The sequence below is a fragment of the Ceratosolen solmsi genome, unplaced genomic scaffold (genome assembly GCF_000503995.2).
Source record: "Ceratosolen solmsi marchali unplaced genomic scaffold, CerSol_1.0 scaffold11, whole genome shotgun sequence".
Classification (NCBI taxonomy): Eukaryota; Metazoa; Arthropoda; class Insecta; order Hymenoptera; family Agaonidae; genus Ceratosolen; species Ceratosolen solmsi.
Window position 1 is genome coordinate 11,089,149 of NW_011948416.1, and position 22,326 is coordinate 11,111,474.

Sequence of the window (22,326 nt, forward strand, 5' to 3'; positions counted from 1 at the left end):
TTTCGAAATTTTCACGGTCGTGTAAGGGTTTTCTAGTTAGATGTGATGTCCTCACCGAATCGGAAAGACGAGCATTTTTACGCCTGTCACCCTTCGGTTATCGAAAAGACATCGTCGTAGACGCCTTCGACTAAATCTAATTGACACTGGCATAACAGATATACGTGCTACACATGTAAAACGCTCGTGTAAACGCAGGAACGTGCGGAAACTTTCATCTTGCGTATCAAAAATTGTTAGAGAAAATTTTTCAAGTCGGTTGAAAATGAATGTGTGTTAGCACTCTGAAGTTCATTGACACTTTGGCAATTTTATAGTTATACTTTTACATTTCCTATGATGCAGACGAATAAGGCGGCCTGCAAATTGGTATAAAAAGAACTTCTTACGAGGAAAGCTGTATTTCTCAGCTTTCTCAGCTTTAATGATGTAGTAAAAAGAACTTCTTGCTTACACTAACTATTTGACCATTTATCTAGCCAAACATTAACGAAATATAAAACCATTTTTATATTATCTTTTTTTAGTTTATTTACTGGACAAAGTACTGTTGCACAGCTAAACTCTTGAAACTGTATATTTAATATCAACAATTTTAAAATGTATATATTTTAACTAAAAAAAAATTAAAATAATATATACCGATTATTAATTGGATAAATAAAAATTTTAGCATCAAGATATAGCATAGCTTAGTAGTAACATTCGGAATTCTTGGAGTCGGTATTCGATCGTCATCATTGCGAGCAATAAGCTCATCAGTTATTCAATAACATTTTCATTAACTTATTTATTGTTTTAATTAATTCTATGAAATGTAATTTCAAATAATAAACTGTATTTGAATAAAAATATTATCTCCCCAATCTATTGATATTTTCACCAAAGAAGTTTTAATATACTACATGTATTTATTTATAATTTCTATAAAATAGATGTAATAAGACTTTCAAAAATAAAGCATCGAGTAATGAAAATAAAAACTGAATTTTGCTTTCTTTATTTGACTCAAATAGGACTACGTTGTTCACAACTAAGCTTAAAAAAATTATTAAAAGAAGAATATTACTGCAGCAAAGGCCAAGACATATTGAAAAGTATAACGGCTGAGCTGCAGACAGTATTACGTAAATAAAGATTTGAAGGAATTGTTAACATACCAGTAATGGATTTCGTGACCACACCAATGATGCTGTTACTGTCGATACTGCTCCTATTGAGGCAACAAGGTAAAATTTTACTTGCTAATTACTTCTTATTTTCTAACTAATTGAAAATATTTTTTGTCTCATATAACAAAAAACGGTGAATTACTCCACAATTATCATAAAACAGCCTTTCCACTTTAGTGTTCACAAATGTGCTTTTCAAATATATCTATATCTCATAAATTCATTTTAAACTGAGAATATGAAATATTTGAAAGTAAAACTTTTCAATCATAAGTTATTGCATTCAATTTATTTTATAATATATCATTGTAAAATAGTTTTTAAAATGTTTTTCTTTCACTATTTAATCAATAGGTGGAATCATCAATATACAACTACCAACGGAATACCGTTGGAAATTAGGTATTTTAAAAAATAATCCTAAAATCACAGTCCGTCATATTGCCAAGAAATAGTTGCTAATCCATGAAAATAATAAAATACAAGATATATAAAAGAATAAAAAATAAGAAACTCCAATAAATATTACATCAACTAAAAATGTGTTCAAATTAATTATAATTTTCTTTAACAATATTCATTGTTGGTTTAATCAACTTTTAATCAATTTAAGGAATTATTTTAAAAAGCCATACTAACTTCATTGTCTATTGAATATTGAACATATTGAATATCAATGTATTAATCTATTTTTCTGTATGGCATAAGTTGTGTATAACTTATGTCTATAGATTGTTGAGATTACAAATAGAATTTATAAAATCTATAAAAATTATATTTCACAATTAAGCAATAACAATTTAATTTTGAAACAACCAATTGAATGCAACGTTTAAAGCAACTGAATTTTTTAAAATTAGTAAAAATGTATCATTAGAATGCGAATAGAATTCGTATTATATTACTTGTGTATTATATTAAAAATTAATTATTCAGTTCAAATAAAAAAGAACTAATGAAGATGAAATAATTGTATAATAGTACACAGGTTTAAATGGAATAATTCAGCAAACTAAACTAATTGAATGAAGTAAACATAACTATATTCAAGTACTAAAAATCAATAAAAAGAATTCCTGTATTTTAATTTTTTTTTTAATACAATAGAATTGTAATTTTTGTATGAATTTTACAATTTAAAATAATATTAATAAGTGCATGTTTCGGTACTACTAGAATGTACATTATCGACATTATTGTGATGGTCGTTTTTCTGAATCATTATAATATAAAACGTACATCTTACAATAAGTAAAACATGTATTAATTATTCAATATAAATTGTAATAAACTTTAAAAAAGATTTTTATAAATTTAATGAAAAAAAATGTTTTAAATTATTTCATTAATTACTTGTTGGGTCTTTTCTTAAATCAGAATAAATTTATTTGTATTAAGTTTCTTTGAAGTTTAAATCCAAGTATAAATTTTATGAGTTTTTCTAAGAATAACATTCTTTACAATAAAGCAATTTTTCTTCAAAGGAAAAACTTTATTGTATTTGTTGGCTGAATAAATTTTTATATTATTAAAAAGTGACTTTCATTTAAACAAAATATATATGCAATATGTAGATAATGTAACTTATTTAACATAAATAAGTGACAATTAATTTATAAATAATATTTTAAACAATATACCAAATTCTTTTTTAAATTGAAATAATATTTTGTAATGCGTATACTTTATATAGTTTTTCCAAATATCTAAACTATCCGATTAACTATCATTAATTGCAATTGGCATAATTATTTAGGTATAACAGTTCAAAGCTCATATTATATATAAATTCAAAATGAGCTTGCTTTAGTAATTTTCTTTGTTTTTCTTAAATTGTATTTATTAATTTATTTGTTTCAATCAGTGCATCCTTCTGAATTTATGGAAATTTATTCTAGAATTCATAATAACTAATCATGAACAGAAGATATTTGTCCAAACTATTTGGTTTATTTTTGTTACAACTGTTGGTGAAACACCATAGAAACATACCTTAAATATTGTAAAAATAACTTTATTTTGTCCATATGAGTATAAAGCAACTTACATAAATGCTCATATCAGAATAAAACTTGCTTAAATATGACATATACTAAATTTGGACTATAATTTTGAATATAGTTACGTCATAATTAAATATTCCGTAATAGATGATAATTAATATTTTATTGTATATTATATATGAAAATTATTTAGCAAAATCAGTATTACATATTCTAATCAATTATGTTATAAATGACTATATATGAAATAATTATTTTATATAGTATTTATTTAGTATTGTATTATTTATAATCGAAGTTTTGCAATGAAATATTACATTTTATGTACAAAATAGCACGGTATTTATAGTAATTGAGGTGCCTTTTCAATATTGTATTGCACTTGGTCATTTGTTATTCACACTCTCTCTCTCTCTCTCTCTCTTTATCCTTCTGGCTTTTGCTTCTTTGAATTATATACATCGAGTATCCTCGAGAAGATCGTGTACTTAAAGTGAGGTGCATCAGGGAAATTCAAACCAATACACAGGTGGCACACGAATTTTATGAGCACTCGCGCGTATGAAAAACAAAAATCTTTCAAGATAGAATTAACTTTATAAGTGAATATAGAACGACAGAAATACTAGAAGAAAGCATAATGTAATTTTCGTTGATAAAAATATGTATTCGTTGTTCGTTCACTTTTTTTTTATGATGATATGTTCCATTAGACGATTGCTTATGTAGCAAAATTTTTATTTAAATTTATAATATTACTGATTATTTTAAAATCCTAAATTTTTAAGTAATTATTAGTATTACTATTGTTATTATTATTATTATATTATTATTAATTTTATTTATTATTTATTATTTAAGATTATTAAAAAGGAAAAGTTTATGTGAACATCTATGCATAACTGTAAACTTATTTAAAATATTCAAACACAATTAAACAAAAAAAAATATATATATATATATTTATTTATCTTGTTATTTTTTCAATTAATGCTTACTTTTCACATATGGAGATATTTTATTATAAAGACAAAACATATTTCACCATAAATAATTACTCCAAATCATGGTAAACATTATATTTATTTTTATAGTATATAAATTAAAGAAATACTTCCATAAACTAAAAAATCTTCAACTACACGTAAATACTAAAATATCTCCTACTCTTTATTTTTATATATTAAATTATTATAGTTAATATTACTTTAAAAGAATATAAATCCGATTGAATATGCAGTTCACAAACAGTATTATAAATGAAAGAGAGAACGCAAGAGGCCGAAGGATTGTAATTTAAAAATGGTTATTTTCCTATTCAGATTGGACTCTGAAGTTGACTGCCGCTGATTTTTTCACGTTTTCAAGTGTCTCCCAGCTTAGGTTACTATTTTCCTTCTCGGAATACTAAGGAAGAAGCGCAACTCCCTAGTTTTCTTGTAACCCTTGAAGGTTAATGGTTCGACGTTAGTTAGTTAAAAGCTGACTCTTCGTTCTCGCGTTCGGTTGTAATTACGTCTTTGATACGGAAAATACGGTCGTTATGATTCCATTTTTCAATGGGAATAATGAGCTTGAAAGGCGCTGATTGAGATTTATTCAAATTTCGATTACTTTTAATACAGATGAAACAAAATTAGATTAGAATATTTAGCTATTTACGTATTTATCAATTTCTTGCATAATTTGCAGATTGAAAGATATAAATATAAATTGTACATTTCATGAAATTCTAAAGAAGAACTAAATATATAGAAATTAATACATGGTTAATATATTCACTCATTATATAATAAATTAACGCATACAACAATAACACTAATTTAACGATGGATTTTACATTATTTTGAACAAAAACGACGTTTCGCAGGAAAATGAAAAACTACATTATTTCAATTGCAATAAAAAACAATTATTAATTTACAATTATTAATAATTTTTAAGATTAATTCATTATATATAGATTAATGCATTTTAACTATGAATTATGTATATATATATATATATAATTTCCATTAATTGTTGCAAATTTATTAAAATTTTATTTAAAAGTGAATAACTACCAATATTGAAATAAATATTAATCAAAAGAATTAATAATTTTTAATAGACTTTCTTTATTTATTATTTGGTTGATATCAGGATATTTTGTATGTATTTCATCGACTATTATATTTGAAATCAGAGATAATACTGCTTTTCACCGCAGATTTTACAAAATTTCCATTAATAAGCTACTATTCACGTCTGATTATCAGTATGCCATCAATAAAGATTCGTCAAGGCATTATGTTAATGATTCGTACCCTTTAATACTATTTCATGATCCGGCACAAAACAAAATTTCTCGAAAAAAAATAGTGATTAAAATTGATGACTTTTTGTTTAATACTTCTACAATACTTACATTAATCAGTACGCATAATTTTATTAACAAATATATTTGGAGTTACTAGTTATTGTTAACTTTAATTAACAATAAAAAGATATATTAAAATAATTATAATTTGCCAAATTTATAATTAAAATTAATATCTTAATAATTTATTAATCATAATTTTAGATGTGGTTGTATGGTACTTTTTTTAACTATAGTCTCTTTGACTATAAGTTTTCTAAATAATAAAATTCGAAAATCATTTCTGCTTATTCTACTGTTTGTTGTAGAACGAATTTTGATATTGTGATTTGATTATACGCCCATGGATCTACATTCTTAAACTTGACATTTTTTATTTTAAATTTTTATCAATTCATATCTCTTTTTATAAATATTACATAAAAATTACTTTGATCATTATTTTTCTTTTAATTAATAAATCTTTTAATTAATTAGCATACAGATTAACAGCATATAGAATGATTCGGAATATATTCGTTTCAATTTTTATTTATTAATATTTATAATTGGATCTTTAACTTGTCTCGAAAAACCCTAATTTGACGAAATTTGATGACGAAAATGACGAAAAAAAATTACTATATTGATGATTATTAATTTCAATTTGAAAAATTTTTCATCCAGTTATCTTTATTATATAAATAAACGGATATACTTTTTATTTATTTCAAATTTTAAGGAAAAGCAATTATTTTGAAAATATTTTGATAATATTGAAATCTTAAGATCGACAATAATTTTATAAAAATGTTTTAATACATGAATAATAAAACTCATGTTATTGCATATCAAGATCTTTGAATTTTTAGAAGTACTTTCAAACATAAACTAATTTACTATTATCAGTAGTTCTTCGTATTTAAAAAATAAAATAGTAATTGGAGTTAAATTCACAAATTGACAAGATAATTTTTAAATTGATTTTGGTTTAAAATAAGGATTGAAAATTTTTTTATAATTAAATAAACAGGAATATTATACTGAAATATTATCAATAACTACAAAAAATTAACATAATGTTTAAATTATTGTCTTAATTAGATTTACAAAGAAAGTAAAATTCTTTTTTCCTTTAAAAATTAATCGGTAAAAAATATTGTATTGACATTTGTAAATTATTTTTAACAAGATAAAAAGAGTGTATATTTCAAATATGATTAACATTTATTATATTCTATTTTATGAAATTATTTCGTTAACAAAGATTTTATATTTAGATATTAATGGCTATTAGATTATTTTAGTACGAGAGAAAAATATAATTTACATATAAATAGTTCATTATCAGTAGAGTTATTAACACAATAATAATTAGATAATTGTATTTATTCATAAAATTGACCTGCACATATTATCAATTTTAGTTATTTGAAATTTATTAAATAAAAAAACCATAGTTTAAAAAATATTTTTTTTAATTCTAAACAATACTTTTCGTAAAATTTTTTAATACTTTAACCTTATTTATAGTATAAAAATATAATTCTAATAATACCGCAGAGCTAATTACTATATTTTAGATTTTATTAAATCTATTTATGTTGTTAATTAAATAAGCAGTTTAAGAAGAAAAAATTAATAAACCATACGCTAGAAGCATTCACTTGGAAAATTCACAATCTTCATAAAATTATCATAATTTTTTAGATAATTTACATCCAGAGTTTATGGAAATCATAAGTTATAAAATAAGAATAGTAAAAGTGCAGATAATGTTGTAACACAAAAATAAATATTATATAAATAGAAGCAAAATAACTGTATAATTATAGAACGAAAATAATGTATCGTTAAATAAAGTAGAAGAAAAATGAAAAAAAAAGAATAAAAAGTTTGCTCTTTGAACCCAGAATGTAAACTGGAGCATTTCTGAAGCTGGACATTTCAAGATCGAAGAACAACAAGAGATCACAAAGATTGTAAAGATCAGAAAGATTGTAAAGAAAAATATATTTATTAAGCAATGTTAGCAATGTTTTTTTATTATTGATTGAGAATAAGTAATAAAAAACTAATATATATAAACATAAAGTTATAAAAAGAAAAGCGAAAGGGTTATAGTATTCCTAGCCATCGAATATATAAGAAATAATTATGTACTTAAAGATTAGAAATAAGTTTCTAAATTTATGAATATGTAATTAAATAAGTACATGTATAAAGTACGTATAAATATAACGTTTTAAATAATTATTTTTAAATAAAACTTGCAAGACTATAACATCGTGGATGTCTAATTATATTATATTGAAATAATTTTTATATAATAATTGAACGTTAGAAAGAGACAATCTATCAATGTTATATTAAAATTTACTTTAATCTATCGGTAGGCGTAATAATAATCTAATATAAATTGATATAATAATTACTTCATTAGATTACAATTTTATTTGATTACTGTTAGTTATTGAATAATAGCACAATATTTTAAAATTGATTACGACTGCAATTTCATGAATATTTTAAGTTATTTCTACAAATGATTAACGTACCTTCCGTGATTTTCGTCATGCACGATAACTTCTGCGGATTAACTCACGCCAAGGTTTTTTTCCATGTATTCATGTTTCAAATACACTACTTTAAATTGCAGTAATTATTATGTTCATTACAACAACTATTAATTTTAAATAAAACGATGGCATGAAATAGTAAATGTTTACATTAAATTAAAATATTCCTATAAATATAATTGACGTAGTATTTTAAAAATAACTAAAAGAATAATTATAAATGTTAAGGAAAATTCTTAATTTATAAATATTGGTTCTAGCTAAACAGATTTTTTTAGCAATTGAAATTTTTATAAATGACTCTTATTAGAGATGAAAATATTACAAATATTCTAAAATTATTCGTTGGAATACTTTTCTTTGATAATAAAACATAATATAAAAAACCACTAATTTATACAACTATATAAATGAGATGTGAACTGGTTAATGAAATTTGTATAAGAAAATTTTAGAATAGTAACCATTATTTTTTATTCATTAATACATACATAAACTTTTTCTTTTCCGTTGGAATGAAATAAAATGGCAGTTCTATAAGTAAAAATAGAAATACATTAAATAAATTTTCAATGGGCTTTTGAAAACAAAAAACAACATTTTGTGAATAATTTAATATAATAATAATACAAATATTAATAATAATATCTATTTATTAATATATATATATTCAGAATTTTGAATTTCAAATTATGTTTTTCAAAGCATTTATAAATTTAAGCATCTATTGTAAAATATACTCAGCGCACTTATAATATTAGTTTGTTTACATCGCATACCAGAAATAGCAGATATTTTCAACATTAGCATCTAACCATTATATGACTTGGTGAATAAAAATCAATAATTATATATATATATATATATATATATATATATTAGTGTTTTAAATATATCATACGATATATAATTAATTTATTTTCATTGCCTCTATATTTTGTCAAATCTCAAATCAAATCTTAAATAACATAAAGTGTTTAAATTCCAATTTTGTAATAAGTACTTAGTTAATGAGTTTTTTAATGTTAATATTTTTTCAATGTCCAAAATAAGAACATAGATTACAAATACTATTTTTAATAACACCGAATTAATTAAAATGTAACAAATATGAGTTCACAGATGAAAAAAATTAAGACAACAGTTTTTGTAAATTTTCATAATTAAAAGTTGAAAATTCATTGTTTATATCAACATGTTTTTTTCTGTACATCCTTGTCTACGGTATTTACAATTACAATGAAAAGTTTATCTATATGATTGCTAATGTATTAGTTCGTACACTAATGGATTATTAGACCTGTGGTTGGTCAACAATTGGTAAGAAAATTAGTTCATTTAAATTATGTGTTCTTATAATTGGAAAACAACATCACATTGAAGTATAGCGAGTTGAAGAGTTTGACATAACCCGAGTCAATAATAAAAGTGTAATCCACATATTCTATGAACGCGTTTTAATAAATATAATAATTAAGAAAGAAAAAGGGGAAGGAAAATAGAGGAAAACAAAGATTACTAAATAAATAGCGATTAAATACAAAGAAAAAAGTACTGCAATCGATGTTTATATCAATCTTTGTGCAACAATACATATTATAATGCCTGGCGCTAAATACGCTGTACCTGAATAAATTGCCAGCTTACCAGTGACAGCCAACTATAATCCATCAAGGAAGTTAAGCAGATTTGTCCGTGGTAAGAACGTGGATAGGTAACCGCTCACGTTCCTTTACCGGAGAAGTTCATAACCTTAATGTGAATCCGTCAGAATTTAGGATCTGGATATATGGGGTCAGGAAATATAAGATTCTGATGGTGTAATTCAATATATCGAGTAAAAGATTAGAAGGCATAGTAAGATGGCAATAGAAGTTAAATGGTGCAATTTTCATGTCACAGCAATGGGATATTATGCTAGTTTAAACAAATGATAGATTAGCAATTTGCTAATTCAAAAACAGCGATGAAAAGTATAAGTTTATATTTAATGTTCTACGCAGAATTATATTTCAAATATATAATTCAAAAAAAAAAAAAAAAAAACAAGAATAACGTACTAGAATTAATGCTAGTGACCGTAATTTATAACATTAAATTACTCGATGTAGATATGATTTTGAAAGCAATGTAATTACATTATAATAAAATGTAAATAATATTTCTTATTAATATTAATATATTTAATATGATACAATTCATAAAAGCTAATATTATCACTTTATTGAAGGAATAAGATAAAATTAATTGCTTTACAATAATTTCTCTAGAGCTAAAGTTTTTAATTATATTTTTTAATTTGTTTAATGAATTAATGACCACATTGTATGGCCGTAGATTTATTCATCTTATAATGTGTTTGCCTCACAAAGAACATTAATAAACGAAATTTCAATTTGTGAAATAAAGTAATATTTCCTCCATCGATATAATAATAAATAGTTTTGAATTAAATTAAAAATGTTTGGGTAAAATTATCAAAGTAAATAATTTAAATCAACGAATACAGCTGAAATGATTATACTTATATGAAAATTTATGTTCATATTTAAATGAAATTCAAATATTATTCTATAAATTGCTTAACACAATATGACTTTAGTAAAGCAGTGAAGTACTTAATTAAGTCTTAATTAATTGTCAGTAATCATATTATTAATCAAATGATTTTTAGCTAATCATATAAAATGTAAATTACAATAAATAATATCAATTATATACGTCAATTGATGTATTTGAAATAAATTCATATAAGAATTAGCTAGCTGAATCCATGTCAACGAAAGCTGAATTACGTGAATCCATGTCAACAAAAATTTTTATCATCTAAAATACACTTCTAAATATAGGTAAAATTATTAGTTATTGCAAATCTATTTCCATACTGTATTTAATGTCAATGAAATAGGTAATAAAATATTGTAATAAACAACTAATTGATTAAATTCTATGAAATAAATTATACGCTGATTGTCTTTTATGAAATATTATTCAATTGCTCGATAACAGGTAAAAAGAAATGGGCAATACATATTTCCGGCTAACACCACTAACATATATCCGTATACTTTGAAGCATAACACGTGCTCTTGTATTTAAGAAGTTGGAAGTACTCTGGAGGTCACATAAAAATGCAATGCTACGTCAACGATTTAACTGCTTCCTTGAGGCGACTTGCAGCTTATATTTGCAGCCGTTCACTTGGTTCATGAAGATAAAACGGGATAATTATGGAGTCTATCGAGATCGCAGGCGGGCGCGCTCGCACGATCGAGTAAATTTCGTCGAAGCACGCGAGATCGCTCGGACATAAACGAGTGTGTTGATAAGAAAAGCATGAAAGAGAATGTCTGTGTGTGTATGGGCGCGCGCGTGTGGGTTTGCGAGCGAGCACGAGAGTGAGCGGAAAGGGGACAGCGAATGAGAGGGATGAAAACAAATGAAAGCGGCCTAGAAAAAGGTAGATGAAAAAAGAGTATAAGTAGGAAAAGGACGGACCAGGTACAGAATTTAGAAAAAGGTGCATGTGACAAGATAAAGAAATAGACAGTGTTGGAGGAAATGAATCGGACACGTTTTAAACTATCGAATTATCTAAGGAATTTATGCTTTTACATTCATTTATTGCTAACGATAAGTCATTGTTAAATAGATTATTTTAATTCAAAATTTCATATCAATTATGAGCATTTAACATAAAATTTTCCTTTTAATGCCTAATTAAAGTTAAAAATTAAGTTACTGAGTTAATGTAAACTAACGCATCGTTAAAAGTAATTAATCCAATTAGCTTTTAAAGAATTATTTTTACTATATTTAGTAAGTAACAATAATTTTTACGAAATGGAAAATAAAAAGTTAAAATCTTTTAAACAATATATCAATGTACAATTAGTTATGTATCTTATCCATATAAAATAATATAAATTTCTCGATATTAGTATTTCCGTGAGATATATACACATATATTTTTTTAAATTATGTCATAATACAAATTTTAAATAAAGGTAAAAATTTTATTTGCAAATGCAAAAGATAATTAATTAATTTGTTTTATTAAAAAGCTCATAAATTTTAAAGCTCAAGTAATGCAACATACACAGGCATGTGAAAGATACTTAATCACCATTATTAATTTGTCAATCAAGTGACTTTTATTATATATCAATGACGTATTGTCAATAGAATGTGTAGCTTTAGTCTATGAAGTGAAATATATGAAGTGTAATAATTTATTTCAAGTAATCCTTTCAAAATTATAACACCTGAATAAAATTAAGGAAATATTTGACATTTATAAATTTTTCACAATTTTGCACACTTCAATGTAGTAAAATTTTTTAATATCTACTCAATGTTCGGATCTTTATTATTTGAAATAATAAATTTCTATTCTAATCATATGATACATTACTCATTTAAATTACAAGAGAATTCTAAGAAAATCAATTTCCGTACTGCAAATAACAATTTCAATTAATCTGACTGGATGATCTGTTAGATGAGCGAGCACGTAAGAGGGCGATTTTCCGACTTTTCAATTCGTAAGTAAAAAATGTAGTCATTTTTAATTATTCACTTACAATATTAAATATTACTCAGAAATAATCATAAACTTGTATAGCATACATATATAAGTTGGTAGAATTATCCTTGACTTTTACTTTACTTGTATTTGTTAAACATGCTTTAACCGTTAAAAAAAAAGCTGTCTGTCCCGTATACATAGGATGGCATAATATATGAAGCTTCGTAAGTTTATTTTCATGTATTAAATATTGAATTGTAATATTGTATTAAATATTAGCAAATGATATATAAGTTAGTAAAAAAAAAAAAAAAAAAAATCAATCAACCAAAGATGCTTATTCGTGAGAAGAAGATACTTCAGTTTAGGGCAAACATTTTAAAATAGATTTATTATTAAAAAAAAAAAGCGTTAAAAGAAGTCGTACAAAAACGACGTTCATTAATTTTTAATTTTAGTCGTAGTTGCATCTGCTTGCTTCAGCGGCTGTGGAAGTTCCACTAATTATTTCTAGCTGATCCTTTTTCCGAGCTGTCCGGCTTCTACAATTTTTATTTTTCCTTCTCCAACCCTGCCATCTGCGCCCTCTCCTTTCTCTTTCTTCAGACGCACACGCTTCATACCGCGATGCGGCTCGCATTCGTTAAATTGTGAACCAGCGTGCAAGTCAAAATCCACTTTTCGTGGAAGAAAGCTGCTAGCGTCAGCGTGACGCTCGCGTCTTTCTGCAGCGAAGGAAATTTTTTTCGTAAGTTAAAAGAGAGGATAACTGCGGATGGAAGAACTTTTGGATTTTTTTTTCATCGCTCCGCTTTATTATCTCAATTATTTCTGCATTGTAATGGAAGGTAAATTATTGTATTTGAAGTGACATTGAGATATTTCTATAGCCTGGCACAAATGCTCGATTGCTTACAACATTTTTAACTTTCAGAATAATAAAAATATATTATATTTAATATTTTTCATTGGTATTGCATCAATCTTTATTAAGATACCATTAGTTCTTTAAACGAAGCTGTATTTCTTTTTTGATAAACGGAAAAACGAAATTTTTTGGTTTAAATTGTAAAAGTATTTAAAGACGAGGAATAATTATAAATAAATTGTTTTTTCCCCCAATGTTTAAAGTATGAACTTTACAATAATACTATATGGTACAGATTTAAATTCATTTTTTTTTTTTATGACGCAACACTATATTTCAATTATTTGGCTGAAAATAAGCTTTGAGTTCATCGATTATAAAAAAATTTAATATTAAAATAAAATTACTGTTAAAATTATAACTAAATTTTCATTGTGATTTCATTCGAAGCTATTGATATGTTCATTTAAAAACTTAAGACGTACCATGAAACTTATATTATATTATATTAAGATGTATTAAGATTTTTAGTCATTTTTCAGTAGCCAATTAAGCTGCATCATATTTTTCTGCAACCTTGGATATTTGGAGTATAGAGACGTGTCTTTTACAATGCTGAAGGGGGAGATTCTTTTGAATAGTTATTCATTGAGTACCAATTTTTCATTCCACCGCTTCTTATCTATTCTAGAGTCTTCCTTTGGCATTTTCATTTCGTGATAACCACATAATGCAGTTTGAACGTCAGACTCTGATTCATGATATAAAAGAGACTACCATCTTAGTATTCCTAATTATTATAAATTATGACCCTTCAAAAGCTTTTTTTATAATACTAAGATTGTAACAGAATGCTAGATCAGTTCACTATAAGTTTAATATTGCACTGAAAATAATTGCTAAACAAAATATAATCTGGAAGTAATACACTCAATTGCGTATGGTGTGTGTGGGAGGGTGGGTGGATGGGTGGGTGGGTGTGTGCGTGCGTGTGTGAGTTGCATAAAAATTTTTATCTATTAATTTATCTTTGTACAAAAAAGGAAATATTTACATGTTAATAAAGATATGTATTAGCGCAATAAATTAATTTCGTTTATATAATAATTTTTAATATGTAGATAAATTAATAAACATTCTTATATGATAGATATTTAATAGATATAAATATGATGGATTATTTAAATATAAAATATAATGTTTCGAGTATGTAAAATAATATTAATTCGCATTTGGTAATTTATTTTCAAATTTTAAGACATTTTCATACATCTATTTATTACAATATCAATATGTTTTGTAATATAAATGAATCTATTCAATATTTTAAACATTTTAAATTTGAAGCATTTTAAACCAGCACTGAAATATTTAATACATAATCAATAGGCATAAATATTATAATGAAATGTACAATAGAATCACTGATTAAGAAATTCATCGTATCTAACATTGAGATATCTAAAATTATTTTGTAAGTTCGTAATTTAATATCGTATTATATTTATTAAATATTATAGTCATCTATGTTCTTTATTGCAAGAATCCGTAGTCAGCTTAATTTATTTATAAAATAACCATGATTTCAATAAAAAATAAATTACACAAATTTTTTTGAAAATACTCGAAACATTGACATTTTAATACTTTCGTTCTAATATTTATACTGCTATTTCATGTGCCTCTAATGGGTAGATAATAACTATTTACTGCATTACCAATATTACCAAAAAATGTTATCGTGGAATGATATGAAGTTCGTATTAGAAATATTCTATCCAAGAACAATGTTAATAATATATAAAAGGGTGTGGTTCTAATTTAAAGCTTTTATAATCATATTAAATTCTCTTATCTATAAAAACTATCACTTGTACAAACTTCACACTAAAACTAGGGAAATTTATTAGTACAATTGAAAAACGTCCGCTTCACATGCAAATATTACTTATTCATACAACTTCATATTTACAATCGCTATATAGCCACCCTAAGAATACACACGGAGATACATGCACAACCATACGTAACCACACCTACATGATTTCCCAGAGCTGCTTATTCAGATTTATGGAATATTAGGAAGTCTCACCCCTTGTATAATAATGCGTGTTACTTGCGTTTATTACGTACTATATTCGAGATCGCTCAAACGTTAAATTATACACTTTATCATAAATGCTGCCTCTTAAATCAACAAGCCTCTTAAATCTCTTGGAACATACAGTAGCGCAATCCTTTCGCGAATTACAATCGCAAGCAAGTAAACTAGTTCAGATGGCCCCAGAGCACTGGACCATTAAAAATTGGCTTCTTTATTTATATGCTTTCGAGGTATCTGCATTGATGAGTACCTATAAAACTGGGGCTTCTGTTTCAAACAAAAAAAAAAGTAATGCCTGGAAGACTAACGATATTCACATTTTAAGCGAAATTCTTGCGAAACACCATTAGCTTACTAATACTCATACGAAATAATAAAATCCACAGCTATACTTTCACAAAATTCTTATTCTTATGTATCATATTTAATTAAGTAAATTGAGACAAAATCTTCTAAATAAATAATCGATTGTTTATATGTGATGAATAAATAGAAATTTTAATAAATTATCTAATACATGCAGTGAATTCTTATATAATAAAATTAAAAAAGAAAAAGAAAAAAAGGTAACGATTTACTAAACTTGTTATCGTTGTAATACGGCGCTTATTTTTTAGTTTGGGTTACGCCGACTATCTCTAAATTATCTGAATCTACTATTTACTAAATTCCTCTGCGACACAAATTTATCTCAACGAACTTCAAATTATTTAACGAATATTACTTCTGACGAAGTAGAAAAATTTTACACTCAAATGCCATAAACAATCATTAGGTTTAATAAGTGTACGGATATGATGACAAAATAAAATTATTAAATAAAAGCATTAAATATAGGCAGAAATTAATGCATGTACTTTCAATGTTCTTCTTGTATCAAAAAGTTAATACACATTGTTCAACAATAACTACTTTTACAATGATTAATCGCTGTGCATAAGTAACGTTATGCATAAAATTCATATTAACGTATGGAAAAGTGAACGTTTGAGTTGATACGTTAAAAAAATTTTCATTTTCTAATTTGTTGAAAAGCACTACATTAAATAAAAAGCCCTATAATATTTACGGAAAACGTCATATTTACATAACTAAATTAAATTATCAATTACGAGCTTATCAAATTTCATTCGATTGTAATAATCTCTCATTTATTCATTTATTTACGATATAATTATTTCCATTTGAACAAGGCCAATAAGTATATATTGATCCATATTCTAATAATATTCGATTGGATAAAATAATTGCGAGATATTGCAATAGTTAAACAAAGTGAAAATGATGAAGTGAATTTGCTATTGTGAAATTATTATACGAGCTAACTGATGTAGTCGTTATTAAATATTCAAACACATTGGGAAGATATCCGAGCTAAATACCAGTCGACTTTCATAAATACATAAATTGCGACACGGCTAATTTATGCGTCACGGGCTTATATCTTCCAGCGTCTCTTCGCTTGCAATCGTTTGAAAGCATAACGATGGATGTCGTACATTTTGCTTTAGGCAAATCTCCCGAACCTGTTAATTTAAATGAATTTTCGATCTTATGCTGCACTTTTTCTCGTAAATAAATGGAAAGGACATAGAAGGGAGGAAGAGAGGAAGAGAGGAAAAGGCAGTGATAAAATATAACCACACATTATTTCTTCTATTTATACGCTATATTTTATGTCTCCGTGCTTTAACTTTTTATACAATTTATCAATCTAACATTTTAACTTCATCAAAATTTTACGACTATATTATTTCTCTGCTTTTAATAATTCGTAGATTAGTATAATCGAGAAATTATCAAGGCAATCCAATTTAACAGTGTATATTCAGTTACTTATTTTATTTTTTATAATCTCTTTAAGGTTTTATGATTAGTTCGAATTTTTTTTTCTAATTTATCTGAAAGATTATACTTAATAAGTTTATTATATTGATAATGATAATTAATTAAAATGCCGTATACTAAATGGTTCAGTATTTTGTTTTTCGATCTTTAAATCTATGTTAAAATAAGTATTAAGTAAATTTAATAAAACTCATACGGTTTGTATACTAATCTATTAAATTTGTAATTAAATACTATATATATTACTATATAAATTATTACGAAGATTAGTGTAAATTAATATAAGTGTAAATTATGCAAACGTAAATTGTGCTTAGTATATTTAATTTGTATAAATTGCCGGTTATGATTAATGGACAGAGAAAAATATAAAATTTTATTATTAGGTTCTGAAAGTATCATTTGCTATTATCTATAAAGAATATATGTATATATATATATATATATATATATATATATATATATATATATAAATACACACATACAAAGTTTTACAAAATTCAAATTACCAAGCCCTTGATATTACACATTGTTTATAATATTATAATATCCACTTCATTGTAATATTATTACAATTAATAATATCGAGATTTGTGAGTTTATTTACTGTATTGAAATTCATTAACTACGAATCATAACACATGTTATTCTATTTATATTGAGCAGAATTGCAACTCGCCAATGTATATTTCCGTTTAAAGAGTTAAATTTTAATAAAATAAAATCTGGCTGAACATCTGCCCTACTCTCCGGTAGCATCTAAAATTTTCTTCCAACGATATGTAAAAAACAGGGTGACACTAACCCCGGTGGGACCTCCCCTAGGGTGGGGTTCGCCAACTTTTTACATTATACTTCCTTTTAATGTCACTTCAATAGTCAAGAATAATCCGACGGTGCGTAGGGGTCGTATTTTGAAGCATGCATCTTTCATTAGCGCATTAGGATTTTCACTTGGTCATACGCCACATATATTTAACTGCGGCAACACTAAGATGTATTGCCCCTGTCTGTTCATAAATCTGCGTCCAAGTAAGCAACAAATTCGTCATATATATTTGAGAAGATGAAAGGATAAAATCTGATGTATTATCAATATTTTATTAATTAAATGATTATGATTAGTCAGTTTGCAAATATATCGATATGCCTATGACAGGTAAATGACATATTATCATTTAAATGAAACAAAACCTTCCATTATTTTACAATATTTAAAATATCACTCACAATTATGATTTTATAATTAATTAACTATTATTTCACTGTGAAGTCAGAATAAAAGGGTACTAATTTTTTATTATCTCAAGTTATTATTTATTGATTGCACCTTTCATTATTCAAATTCAATTGATCAAATATATGTGTATATTAAAAAGTACACGTGTTGTTATGAATAATAAGAAACATATTCATTTTTTATGAAATTATATTTGCCTTATTTTTAGCGTAACTGTACTCGTATGCATAGACTTACGTAAGGACAGTAATTAGTAAATAGAAGCAGTTTACATTTTAAAATAGTTGTTTAATAAATTATCATATAAATAGACTCAATTTTATTGGAATAATTACGTTTCATTTTTTTATATTTTCTTAATTTAACATAAATATAATATTATGTATATAAAAATTAGGTATTTGCTTTAGAAACATTTAGTTTGTATATTAGATTTATCATTATGACATTTATAATTCTTAGCTTTTGCTTGACATCATTATGTACAACTTACACTAGGTACTTAAAATTATCCATTTCATACCTGACTCTTTAGTTTTTCATTTTTCGTTTGCAAGTTTTTTCATTTTGTAAGTAATAACAATATGTATATCTTTTAATAATAAATTTTATCTATTTGGATAGATCTATGCCTTACAATTTAGGTAACTTTTTAAAATTATCATAAATTTGTAGGAAATTTTTTATAGTAATTTTTATTTCATAAGGCAAAGCTACTAAATTATCGTAATATCAGTACTTAATTTTAATTTGGTAAAAATGAGGATTTCTAGAAAACAAAATGTACACGGTTTTGCTCAGTCAAGATTCCAATAGGTATTGTTTTATATCCGTTACTTCTTATTTTCACAACAATGTACTTATTTATCGTAATCATAAAGTAAAGTGGAACACCAGCATTGCATTACTTCCGTAAAAATCGATATGTAACAGATTCACAATTATTTATTAGTCATAATTTTATGTATAATCTTATATTTTTGAACATCTTTAGTTTCTTTATTCAAAATTACTAGTTTTAACGTTCAACTACAATTTTCAGTATTTTCCTACAATTTTAATAATACCGCGTATAAAAATTATTTTAATACCACAATATGAATAAATCTGAATAAGCAGTATCTTTTAAAAAATAAAAATAAAAATAACGTACATGAAACATACGGAACAACATAAGTGTTTAGAGTTCTCTTACAAATTTAAAATTAGTCTATATGGATAACCATTTGAAGGGGCTATATAACACTGAAATAAATGAGATTTTGTGTTATAGTCTGATTTCGAAATAAGATTATATTAAAGTCAATATGGAGTCGGTTTAACTTAACTCGATATGAAATAATATATTCATGTTCACAAATGCCATATGAATGCATTCTATATGAATATGCATTTTACGTAGTTCAAATCCCCACTACGTTAAATTAAATAAAAGTATAAAATATTACATAACGAATTCTAATAAATCTTAACATTAGTTATAATTAAGTAATTTTAGTAATATTTACTTATAATCTATTTCTTTCTTTAATTTAGTTCTTCTTTAATTCTTTTATTTATATATTGAGTTACATCTAATATATACAATTATAGAAAATAAAATAAAAGAATATGTGTATCTAATTTTGAGATATAATATAAATGTTTAAAAAAAAATCATCATTTCAATTTTATTTTTCATAATTTTCAAAACTCCTACATGAATACTCACTTCAATTATTTATAAATGAATAAGTATTATTGTAATAATAACAAGTACGTATTGCATATATATATATTTATATATATATATATATATATATTTATTTATATAAATTACTATAATTTACTTATTTTACGTATATTTAAACCCAATACATGAATATATATATATATATATATATACAAATATCATATATTCATACTAATAATTATACAATATTTGTTTTAATAAGTTATTAAAATAATAGTATATTTAAAAAAATATTAGATCCGTATTATTGAGGTAGATAACACAAAAAAGATACTATACGAAATTAAACTAAGATATTTATAATAATAATACAATATAAAAAATTTATTTTGGTTGTATAAAAATTTCAAAAATTTGTTTAGTAAATGTAAATATACTTAACGTATAATTTACAAAGAATTATATGCATATAATAAAAATGCGAACAAACTTTTAGCATTTAAGCATTCATTTATAAAAATATACAGTTAAGGTGGAATTTTCGTAGTAAAAAATAATTTGTATAATGTGGTTTTTAAAAGCTTATTCATTCTAAATTTGTTAGCAGTTAAATTTTATATGGAAACTTTGAAAGAGATAGGGACTATTAAGACGATAAATGTTATACAAGAATTAGTTTGAATGAAATAGCGAATATTGCTGTGCCCAATATCGTTCAAGCTTTATCGAAGCTTTCTTTCATGAGAAATTCAAAATTAGTAAATTAATTTAATCTACTACTTTATAAAAATATTTAGATTAAGTTATATAGTAAATCTTGGCCTTATTTTAATTTCTTAATTTATTACTTAAAATTAAAATATTTTTAAGCCAATATTTTAATATATAAAAATTCAGAAAGAAGATTCTTTTAAATTTAATATTGAAACGAAGTAATATCAAGAACCATATAAAAAGAGATCAAATTAAATATCAAAATAATGTGTTTATTATTTTGGTGAAATAAGTAAATACACTGTTTTTAGAGTAGAAGTATACTGGATACAACTAATAACCCTCACTATTGTATTTTATTTTATCCTGAATACTAATTAACTAATTGAATTTAACTTTGTACAATCTTTCACATCCATCCAACATCCATCTAAATAAACTAAAACTTGTCAAATATACTATATATAATTAAAATTATATTCAACTATATTATTATATAAAGAGAATGTAAATAATGATTAGATTAAATATTTAATCTATGTAAAAAATTTGAAATATTTAAAATATTTTTTTATATTCTTCTCTAAAATGTATAAGTATAAAAGTTAATTTCGACACGAACGGAAGTTTTTGAAGTAACATGATATAATACTAGGTAAAGTAACTTACCTAGAGTAATGTATCTCAAAAGCAATAAAACTTTTAACTTAGTTTTTAGATAATTTAATAAAGAAACAAAATGATCTAAATACATTACATTTCTTTACACATATATGGATTGGTTTAGCTTTTAATGTTATAGTTAAAATAAAATATGAGCTACATTTTTTGTTAAATTGTGTCGATTAATGTTGGTTGGCTAAATTACTTTTCCGTTACCTACATTATTAAGATAAATTGATGTGTGAAATTGTTGAAATAGTTTGTACCATATAACGCATTGATTTGTTGTTTCCATTTAAATAATTTATGATTACATAGAATTATATTAGAATATTATTCTGTATATTATCATAAAGACAGGTTTGCAAATAAAAATATCATCTTAATGTTTTTATGTTAAATTCGAAAGTTTTTAAAGAATTATATATTTAAAAAACTTACATAAATAAAGACGAAAAAAATTATTTTTACTTCTTGATTATGTATATTTTTCCTATAAATCAATACAATTATTATTATTATTTCCATTTCCACCTGTACCCTTCTATTATATTTTTATATTGTTCATTAAATTCTTGTTTACTACGGAAAATACAT

The 22,326-nt window shown here is 24.4% G+C and overlaps 1 protein-coding gene across 1 annotated transcript in view; it reads left to right on the plus strand.

The window, feature by feature from the left end:
* Window positions 1–1,017: 1,017 nt before the first annotated feature.
* The window catches only part of LOC105359319 (uncharacterized), a 123,658-nt gene continuing 102,349 nt past the window's right edge, over window positions 1,018–22,326 (plus strand). The window contains exon 1 of the mRNA XM_011495888.1: window positions 1,018–1,229. The gene's annotated coding sequence lies outside the window, so the exon portion shown is untranslated. The remainder of the gene's footprint in view (window positions 1,230–22,326) is intronic.